The sequence below is a fragment of the Grus americana genome, unplaced genomic scaffold (assembly GCF_028858705.1).
Source record: "Grus americana isolate bGruAme1 unplaced genomic scaffold, bGruAme1.mat scaffold_345, whole genome shotgun sequence".
NCBI classification, from domain to species: domain Eukaryota; kingdom Metazoa; phylum Chordata; class Aves; order Gruiformes; family Gruidae; genus Grus; species Grus americana.
The window spans coordinates 8,919-18,435 of record NW_026561622.1 but is presented as its reverse complement, the minus strand read 5'-3'; the positions used below and the strand labels follow the sequence as shown (position 1 = coordinate 18,435).

The 9,517-nt window shown below is 60.6% G+C and overlaps 1 long non-coding RNA gene across 2 annotated transcripts; it reads left to right on the top strand.

The window, feature by feature from the left end:
* Nucleotides 1–5,281: 5,281 nt before the first annotated feature.
* On the top strand, nucleotides 5,282–8,401 carry LOC129200610 (uncharacterized). Of its 2 annotated transcripts, XR_008574999.1 has the most exons (3): nucleotides 5,391–5,627; nucleotides 7,087–7,523; nucleotides 7,826–8,401. It is a non-coding gene; the product is annotated as an uncharacterized LOC129200610 (long non-coding RNA). The 2 variants fall into 2 exon arrangements; XR_008574998.1 differs by lacking the exon at nucleotides 7,826–8,401 and having other exon boundaries at nucleotides 5,282–5,627; nucleotides 7,087–7,620.
* The last annotated feature ends 1,116 nt before the right edge of the window (nucleotides 8,402–9,517 follow it).

Below are 9,517 nucleotides of genomic sequence, written 5' to 3'. Positions count from 1 at the left end.
CTAGGCGAGCCCGCAGCCCCAATGTGAGTGGTGGTGTGCGAGGGCCGCTGAGGGAGGTTTGAGGGCAGGCACCCGTTTTGGGGCTGGCCCCTTTGTCCTGGGAGCAGGGTCTCGACGTTTCCAGTTTGGTGGATTTGGGCATATTTTTGATGATAGTGACGTGAGGTGCTATGTTGAGGCCTTGCTCGGCTAGGCGGGCCTGCAGCCCCAATGTGAGTGGTGGTGTGCGAGGGCCGCTGAGGGAGGTTTGAGGGCAGGCACCCGTTTTGGGGCTGGCCCCTTTGTCCTGGGAGCAGGGTCTCGACGTTTCCAGTTTGGTGGATTTGGGCATATTTTTGATGATAGTGACGTGAGGTGCTATGTTGAGGCCTTGCTCGGCTAGGCGGGCCTGCAGCCCCAATGTGAGTGGTGGTGTGCGAGGGCCGCTGAGGGAGGTTTGAGGGCAGGCACCCGTTTTGGGGCTGGCCCCTTTGTCCTGGGAGCAGGGTCTCGACGTTTCCAGTTTGGAGGATGAATGCTGATTTTTGATGATAGTGACGTGAGGTGCTATGTTGAGGCCTTGCTCGGCTAGGCGGGCCTGCAGCCCCAATGTGAGTGGTGGTGTGCGAGGGCCGCTGAGGGAGGTTTGAGGGCAGGCAGCCGTTTTGGGGCTGGCCCCTTTGTCCTGGGAGCAGGGTCTCGACGTTTCCAGTTTGGTGGATTTGGGCATATTTTTGATGATAGTGACGTGAGGTGCTATGTTGAGGCCTTGCTCGGCTAGGCGGGCCTGCAGCCCCAATGTGAGTGGTGGTGTGCGAGGGCCGCTGAGGGAGGTTTGAGGGCAGGCACCCGTTTTGGGGCTGGCCCCTTTGTCCTGGGAGCAGGGTCTCGACGTTTCCAGTTTGGTGGATTTGGGCATATTTTTGATGATAGTGACGTGAGGTGCTATGTTGAGGCCTTGCTCGGCTAGGCGATCCCGCAGCCCCAATGTGAGTGGTGGTGTGCGAGGGCCGCTGAGGGAGGTTTGAGGGCAGGCAGCCGTTTTGGGGCTGGCCCCTTTGTCCTGGGAGCAGGGTCTCGACGTTTCCAGTTTGGAGGATTTGGGCATATTTTTGATGATAGTGACGTGAGGTGCTATGTTGAGGCCTTGCTCGGCTAGGCGGGCCTGCAGCCCCAATGTGAGTGGTGGTGTGCGAGGGCCGCTGAGGGAGGTTTGAGGGCAGGCACCCGTTTTGGGGCTGGCCCCTTTGTCCTGGGAGCAGGGTCTCGACGTTTCCAGTTTGGTGGATTTGGGCATATTTTTGATGATAGTGACGTGAGGTGCTATGTTGAGGCCTTGCTCGGCTAGGCGGGCCTGCAGCCCCAATGTGAGTGGTGGTGTGCGAGGGCCGCTGAGGGAGGTTTGAGGGCAGGCACCCGTTTTGGGGCTGGCCCCTTTGTCCTGGGAGCAGGGGCTCGACGTTTCCAGTTTGGAGGATGAATGCTGATTTTTGATGATAGTGACGTGAGGTGCTATGTTGAGGCCTTGCTCGGCTAGGTGGGCCTGCAGCCCCAATGTGAGTGGTGGTGTGCGAGGGCCGCTGAGGGAGGTTTGAGGGCAGGCACCCGTTTTGGGGCTGGCCCCTTTGTCCTGGGAGCAGGGTCTCGACGTTTCCAGTTTGGTGGATTTGGGCATATTTTTGATGATATTGACGTGAGGTGCTATGTTGAGGCCTTGCTCCGCTAGGCGGGCCTGCAGCCCCAATGTGAGTGGTGGTGTGCGAGGGCCGCTGAGGGAGGTTTGAGGGCAGGCACCCGTTTTGGGGCTGGCCCCTTTGTCCTGGGAGCAGGGTCTCGACGTTTCCAGTTTGGAGGATGAATGCTGACTTTTGATGATAGTGACGTGAGGTGCTATGTTGAGGCCTTGCTCGGCTAGGCGGGCCTGCAGCCCCAATGTGAGTGGTGGTGTGCGAGGGGCGCTGAGGGAGGTTTGAGGGCAGGCACCCGTTTTGGGGCTGGCCCCTTTGTCCTGGGAGCAGGGTCTCGACGTTTCCAGTTTGGTGGATTTGGGCATATTTTTGATGATAGTGACGTGAGGTGCTATGTTGAGGCCTTGCTCGGCTAGGCGAGCCCGCAGCCCCAATGTGAGTGGTGGTGTGCGAGGGCCGCTGAGGGAGGTTTGAGGGCAGGCAGCCGTTTTGGGGCTGGCCCCTTTGTCCTGGGAGCAGGGGCTCGACGTTTCCAGTTTGGTGGATTTGGGCATATTTTTGATGATAGTGACGTGAGGTGCTATGTTGAGGCCTTTTTTGGCTACGCGAGCCTGCAGCCCCAATGTGAGTGGTGGTGTGCGAGGGCCGCTGAGGGAGGTTTGAGGGCAGGCACCCGTTTTGGGGCTGGCCCCTTTGTCCTGGGAGCAGGGTCTCGACGTTTCCAGTTTGGAGGATGAATGCTGATTTTTGATGATAGTTGTGTGAGGTGCTATGTTGAGGCCTTGCTCGTCTAGGCGAGCCCGCAGCCCCAATGTGAGTGGTGGTGTGCGAGGGCCGCTGAGGGAGGTTTGAGGGCAGGCACCCGTTTTGGGGCTGGCCCCTTTGTCCTGGGAGCAGGGGCTCGACGTTTCCAGTTTGGTGGATTTGGGCATATTTTTGATGCTAGTGACGTGAGGTGCTATGTTGAGGCCTTGTTTGGCTAGGCGATTCCGCAGCCCCATTGTGAGTGGTGGTGTGCGAGGGCCGCTGAGGGAGGTTTGAGGGCAGGCACCCGTTTTGGGGCTGGCCGCTGTTTTGGGGCTGGCCCCTTTGTCCTGGGAGCAGGGTCTCGACGTTTCCAGTTTGGAGGATGAATGCTGATTTTTGATGATAGTGACGTGAGGTGCTATGTTGAGGCCTTGCTCGGCTAGGCGAGCCCGCAGCCCCAATGTGAGTGGTGGTGTGCGAGGGCCGCTGAGGGAGGTTTGAGGGCAGGCACCTGTTTTGGGGCTGGCCCCTTTGTCCTGGGAGCAGGGTCTCGACGTTTCCAGTTTGGTGGATTTGGGCATATTTTTGATGATAGTGACGTGAGGTGCTATGTTGAGGCCTTGCTCGGCTAGGCGAGCCCGCAGCCCCAATGTGAGTGGTGGTGTGCGAGGGCCTCTGAGGGGGGTTTGAGGGCAGGCAGCCGTTTTGGGGCTGGCCCCTTTGTCCTGGGAGCAGGGTCTCGACGTTTCCAGTTTGGTGGATTTGGGCATATTTTTGATGATAGTGACGTGAGGTGCTATGTTGAGGCCTTGCTCGGCTAGGCGAGCCCGCAGCCCCAATGTGAGTGGTGGTGCACGAGGGCCGCTGAGGGAGGTTTGAGGGCAGGCACCCGTTTTGGGGCTGGCCCCTTTGTCCTGGGAGCAGGGAACGACGTGAACCCCCCCGCTCGACTCCTTGAAATATTGTTTTATACTTAACTTTTCTTTAACCTTTGGTTTTTGGGGTTTTGGGGTTTTTTTTTTTTTTGTTATTTCCTAAGGGAAACCGATGCTAAGTTTTAGCCGGAATAAAGGCCGGGGCCCGTAAATGCTGTATAAATGCTGTAAATCACATATTAGCAATAGTAGTGTTTAACCCCTTCGGCATTATTTTTTTTTGGGGGGGTGGGGGGGGTGGGCCTGGAGATGAAAGAAGACAGCCCGGGGTGAAGAAGACACCCCGGATTTGGAGGTGCTGCCCTGGTAGGGATGCTCGACTCCTCTTCTCGATGCTCTGGGATGCTCCGGTTATTTTGGGGGCCAAAGGTGCTGGAAATCCCATTGCCCTACGGGGGGGGCTTGCTCCCTCTGTTTGGCCTGTAAAAATAGGAAGGGAGCCCTTGAGATGACTGGAAGTCTTGTTTTATTATTATTTTTATAAATGTTATTATTATTATTATTGTTATTGTTATTATTGTTATTTTCACAAGCTTTAAAACCAGAAATCATTAAAACACGTTGCTTTGGAGGGTTCGGTGTTTAATGCCACCGTGACGGGGTGTCCTGTGGGGGGGGGGCACCACTGGGATGGGGGGGTGTGTTGGGTTTGCGTGGCAGGGTTTTGGTAGCGGGGGGGCTACAGGGGTGGCTTCTGTGAGAAGCTGCTAGAAGCTCCCCCTGTGTCTGACAGAGCCAATGCCAGCCGGCTCCAAGACGGGCCCGCCGCTGGCCAAGGCCAAGCCAATCAGCGCCTCTGTGATAACATATTTAAGAAGTAGAAAAACACTTAGAGAGAGCTTTTGCAGCCGGAGAGAGGAGTGAGAAGATGTAAGAAACTCTGCAGACACCAAGGTCAGTGCAGATGGAGGGGGAGGAGGAGCTCCAGGCGCCGGAGCAGAGATCCCCCTGCAGCCCGTGGTGAAGGCCATGGTGAAGCAGGCTGTCCCCCTGCAGCCCATGGAGGAAGGATGAGGGGGTGTAGCGATTCCACCTGCAGCCCGTGGAGGACCCCACGCCGGAGCAGGTGGAGGCACCTGAAGGAGGCTGCGGCCCGTGGGAAGCCCACGCTGGAGCAAGCTCCTGGCCGGACCGGTGGACCCGTGAAGAGGGGAGCCCACGCCAGGGCAGGTTTGCTGGCAGGACTTGTGGCCCCATGGGGGACCCCATGCTGGAGCAGTTTGCTCCTGAAGGTCTGCACCCCGTGAGAGGGACTCCATGCTGGAGCAGGGGAACGATGAGAGGAGTCCTCCCCCTGAGGATGAAGAAGCGGCAGAAACACCGTGAGATGAACTGACCGTAACCCCCCATTCCCCGTCCCCCTGTGCCGCTGAGGGGGGGAAGGTTGAAGCCGGGAGTGAAGTTGAGCCCGGGAAGATGGGAGGGGTGGGGGGAAGTGTTTTAAGAGTTGATTTTATTTTCTCATTCCTCTACTCTGTTTTGCCTAGTAATAAATTAGATGAATTCCCTCTCTAAGTTTGGTCTGTTTTGCTCGTGACAACAATTAGAGAGTGATCTCTCCCTGTCCTTATCTCGACCTACAAGCATTTCATTATGCCTTTTCTCCCCTGTTTAGTGAATGAGGGGAGTGAGAGAGCGGCGCTGGTGGGCACCTGGCCCCCAGCCAGGGTCAACCCACCACAGGGGGTGACCCCAGGGGATGGGGGGTGACCCGAGGGAAACCCATGGGCTTTTTTTCCCCGTTGCCCTTTCATCCTGGACGCTGGAGAGCAAAGAGTACAACGCTTGAGGGGGGGAAAGGATGCAACACCCCCCCCCCCGCCAAAAGACCCCCCAAGTGATGTCTGCTGCCTGCCCTGCCTGGGGGGGGCTGTGGGGCACAGCCACCCTCCTGCTGACACCCTTTGTGCCACGGCCCCCCCGCCAGCTCTTGTGTGTCCCCCCCCTTCCCCCGTGTCCCCCCCGGCCCCGGGCCCAGGCAGGCCCCGCCCCTTTCCCCGCCCCGGTCCCGGCAAACCCCGGGGGGGGTGGGAACTGCGGGGAGGGGCGGGAGGGGCCGGGCAAGGGAACGGAACGGAAGGGGAGGGAAGCGGGAGAGGCGCTGGGTTCCCCGGGGCAGGAAGCGGCGGCCGGGGGCTCCGGGAAGGGCCCGGGTGAGGGGCGCCTCCGGGTCCCGGCAGCCATGCCCTTGTCTCCCTCCCGGGCACGGAGCCGGGGCCCGGCGGGGCGGCGAAGCGCGGTGAGGGACCGGGACAGGGAGCGGCAGCACCGAGCCCAGGTGAGGGACGCCGGGGGGTTCCGGGGCTGGGAGGGGGCGGTCTGGCGCCGGGGGCGGCTGCTGGGCGCGGGCCGGGCCCTGCCGGGGAGCCCCAGCCCCGGGGGCCTCGCTGGGGACGGCCCTGCCCGGCCCCGGCCCTCTGCCCGCCGGGGCTGGCCGTGCAGCCCAAGGCCGGCCCTGCATCGGTGTAGCTCCAGCCCAGGGAAATTTCAGCTCCAGCCCTACAGTTTTTATTTGAACTCCAGTTCTGTGGTCTTTGGGTTTGCTCCAGCCCCACAGCAGTGATTTCGGCCCCAGGCCTATGGTCCTTAGCCCAGCTCTGTGTGATTTCAGCCTCAGCCCTTCTGGTCTGTATTTCAGCTCCACTCCCAGCCCGACTGCAGTGATTTCAGCTCCAGCCCTACAGTTTTTATTCCAGCTCTGAGTGATTTCAGTTCTGGCCCTACAGTATTTATTTCAGCTCCAGGTTCGGTGTTTCAGCTCCAGCCGCAGTCGTTCTTCAGCCCCAGCTCTGTCACATCTCAGCTCCAGCCCCACAGCAGTGATTTCAGCTCCAGCCCTGCCATCTTTAGTCCAGCTCTGGGTGATTTCAGCTCAGGCCCTACAGTATTTATTTCAGCTCCAGGTTCAGTATTTCAGCTGTTAGATTTGAGCTCCACTCCCAGCCCCACAGCAGTGATTGCAGCCCCATCCCTACCATCTTGATTCCAGCTCCAGAGATTTCAGCCCCACAGCTTTTATTCCAGCTCCATTCCCAGCCCTGTGGTTTTTATTCCAGCTCTGAGTGATTTCAGCTCTGGCCCTACAGTTCTTATGGCAGCTCTGGCCCTGAAGGATTTCTTTCAGCTCCAGTTCCAGGTTCAGTATTTTAGCTGTTAGATTTCAGCTCCACTCCCAGCCCCACAGTAGTGATTTCAGCTCCAGCCCTACAATATTTATTTCATCTCTGAGTGATTTCAGCTCTGGCCCTAGTTTTTATTTCAGCTCCAGGTTCGGTGTTTCAGCTCCAGCCGCAGTCGTTCTTCAGCCCCAGCTCTGTCCTGGCTCAGCTCCAGCCCCACAGCAGTGATTTCAGCTCCAGCCCTGCCATCTTTAGTCCAGCTCTGGGTGATTTCAGCTCAGGCCCTGTGGTTTTTATTTCAGCTCTGAGTGATTTCAGCCCCAGCCCTACAGTTTTGATTTCAACTCCAGCTCCAGGTTTGGTATTTCAGCTCCAGCCCCACAGCAGTGATTTCAGCCCTGGCCCTACAGTTTTTATTTCAGCTCTGAGTGATTTCAGCTCTGGCCGTACAGTATTTATTTCAGCTCTGGCCCTGAAGGATTTCTTTCAGCTCCAGCCCCAGGTTCAGTATTTCAGCTGTTAGATTTCAGCTCCGGCCCTACAGTTTTTAGTCCAGCTCTGTTAGATTTCAGCCCCAGCTGTACAGTTTTTATTTCAGCTTCAGGTTTGGTATTTCAGCTCCAGCTGCAGTCATTCTTCAGCCCGAGCCCCACATCAGACATTTCAGCCCCGGCACTACAGTTTTTATTCCAGCTCTGAGTGATTTCAGCTCCAGGTTTGGTGTTTCAGCTCCAGCTGCAGTCGTTCTTCAGCTCCAGCTCTGTCACATCTCAGCCGCAGCCCCACAGCAGTGATTTCAGCTCCAACCCTGCCATCCTGATTTCATCTCCCACCCTACAGTAGCTATTGAACCCCAGGATTTCCACTCCAGGCCTGTGCTGTTTCCCCTCCCACCCCCCCCCACTCTTTATTTCACCCCCCAGCCTCACAGACTTTCTTACGGCTCCAGCTCTGCGTTGTTTCAGCTTCAGCCCTGCAGTGTTTAGCTCAGCCTCAGCTCTACATCTTCCTGTTGCCTCCGTGTTCTCACAGCAGCTCTGGGGGCTGTTGATAAGGTAGTAAGTCAATCACTGTCATCACTCAACTATCAAAACTGTCCCACTGTGTCTGTCCCCTGAATAAAGTGTTCCTGTTGTGTGTGTCCCCATTTCAGAGGGGAGTTTGGCCTGGTGCATGCTGGCATCCCATGTTTCAGGGGCAACTAAAACCAGACCCCCACCTCTGGTGAGGGTCCCACAGCCCTGCCACACCCCCCCCCCCCAGTGTTTGGGGGCTGGGAGCAGCCACTGGGCCACCTCTTCCCTGTCCCAGAAGCCCCCACTTGGGCTGGTTCTGAGCCCCAACCCCCCCCTCACAGCTTGTTTTCAGGCCCAGAAACACAGCACTCTGGGGACTTTTGGAGCAGCTGAACCCCAGGACTGAGCTGGGCTGTTCAGCCCCAACCACAGAACTTCATCCTCCTTTGGGGGGCTGGAAACACCCTTGAGGCTGCTGCTGTGGCCCATGTGTGAAGGGAAAGGGGGGCCACAGCCCAGGGAGTGCTTGGGAACTGCAGGCACCCACCCAGACAGGGAAAGCTTTATTGCACTTTATTCCACTTGATTTTTCAATTATCGTTATGCATTACACTTCTTGTAATAAACCAACACAATAGCTTTATTAGCAGTACTAGTTACAGTATTGTTTAAAAGCCAAGCACGCCCCCCTCCCCCCACCCCCCCACTCGCGGCAACATCCGCGGGGAGCCGGGCCCGGGAACCCCCACGCAGCCCGGCCGCGCCCCGACCCCCCACCCGACCCCCGCTGGGGCTCGGCACCCGCCCCGTGTAGCGGCCGGCGCCCCTCCTCGCTCGGCGCCGCTCCGGCCGCCGCTGCCCGACACAAGCGGGGAAGAGCCAACAGAACGCGACCTGGCTGTCACGCCGGGCACGGACCCAAGCGGCACCCCCGTCCCAGCGCATCGCATCGCCCGCCCGGGCCGCGTCTCCCCGACCACCTCCCGCCCGGCGCCGTCGACCGCAAGGCTCCCGCCCCCGGAACACACCGCGAACCCGCCCGCACAGTGGCTCGGGCCCGGTCAGACGCAGGGGGCCCACGGCCGGACACTACTGCCCGCCGCCCCGCTCCCAGCGCCCCCCCGGCCCGGCTCACCGGCGCTCCTCAGCCCGCGGGGCGGCAGCAGCACCAGCTCCACGTCCGCTCCCCACGGCCGCCGCCACACACTGACAGCGCCGCCGGCCCGCGCAAGCGCTCTACCCTCTCGGGCCCCGCCCCCACCCCCGACCAGCCCACCCGTGCCCCGCCCATCTCCGCGCCGCCCAATCCCGGCCCGCTCTTTCCCTCCGGCCACGCCCCATCCCGTCCATCTCCGCGCCGCCCAATCGCGGCCTGCCCTTTCCCTCCGGCCACGCCCCATCCCGTCCATCTCCGCGCCGCCCAATCGCGGCCCGCCCTTTCACTCCGGCCCCGCTGAACCCGCTCCGGGAGAGCCGACCCGCAAGGAGTCGCGGTTTCCGGGTCCCGCCCCGTTCTCCCTCTCAGCCCCGCTCCCGGAGGGCGCCCGGCCCGGGCAGTCCCGGCGGCAGCTGAGGCCCTTCCCGGCTTTAGGGGCTTGAACGGGAACCGGGGCCGGCCTCGCTGCGGAGCCCCTGCCCGCTCTCCCCGGCACACCGACAGCGGCTGCCGGGGCTACTGCAGCGGGGCCGCGACCCCTCGAGTCTCCCGGCAGCGGCCCCCGCGGCTGCGCGGGGCACAAGCTGGGCTCCGGGTCCCGGCAGCCATGCCCTTGTCTCCCTCCCGGGCACGGAGCCGGGGCCCGGCGGGGCGGCGAAGCGCGCCGAGGGACCGGGAGCGGCAGCACCGAGCCCAGGTGAGGGACGCCGGGGGTTCCGGGGCTGGGGGGGGGCGGTCTGGCGCCGGGGGAGCCCTGTCTCCCTGCCCGGTCCCGGCCCTCTGCCCGCCGGGGCTGGCCGTGCAGCCCAAGGCTCCCACGCGCTTCATTGCAGCTCCCGCCTGGCCCAGCTCCGCTCAGGGACGCTCCGGCTCGGCA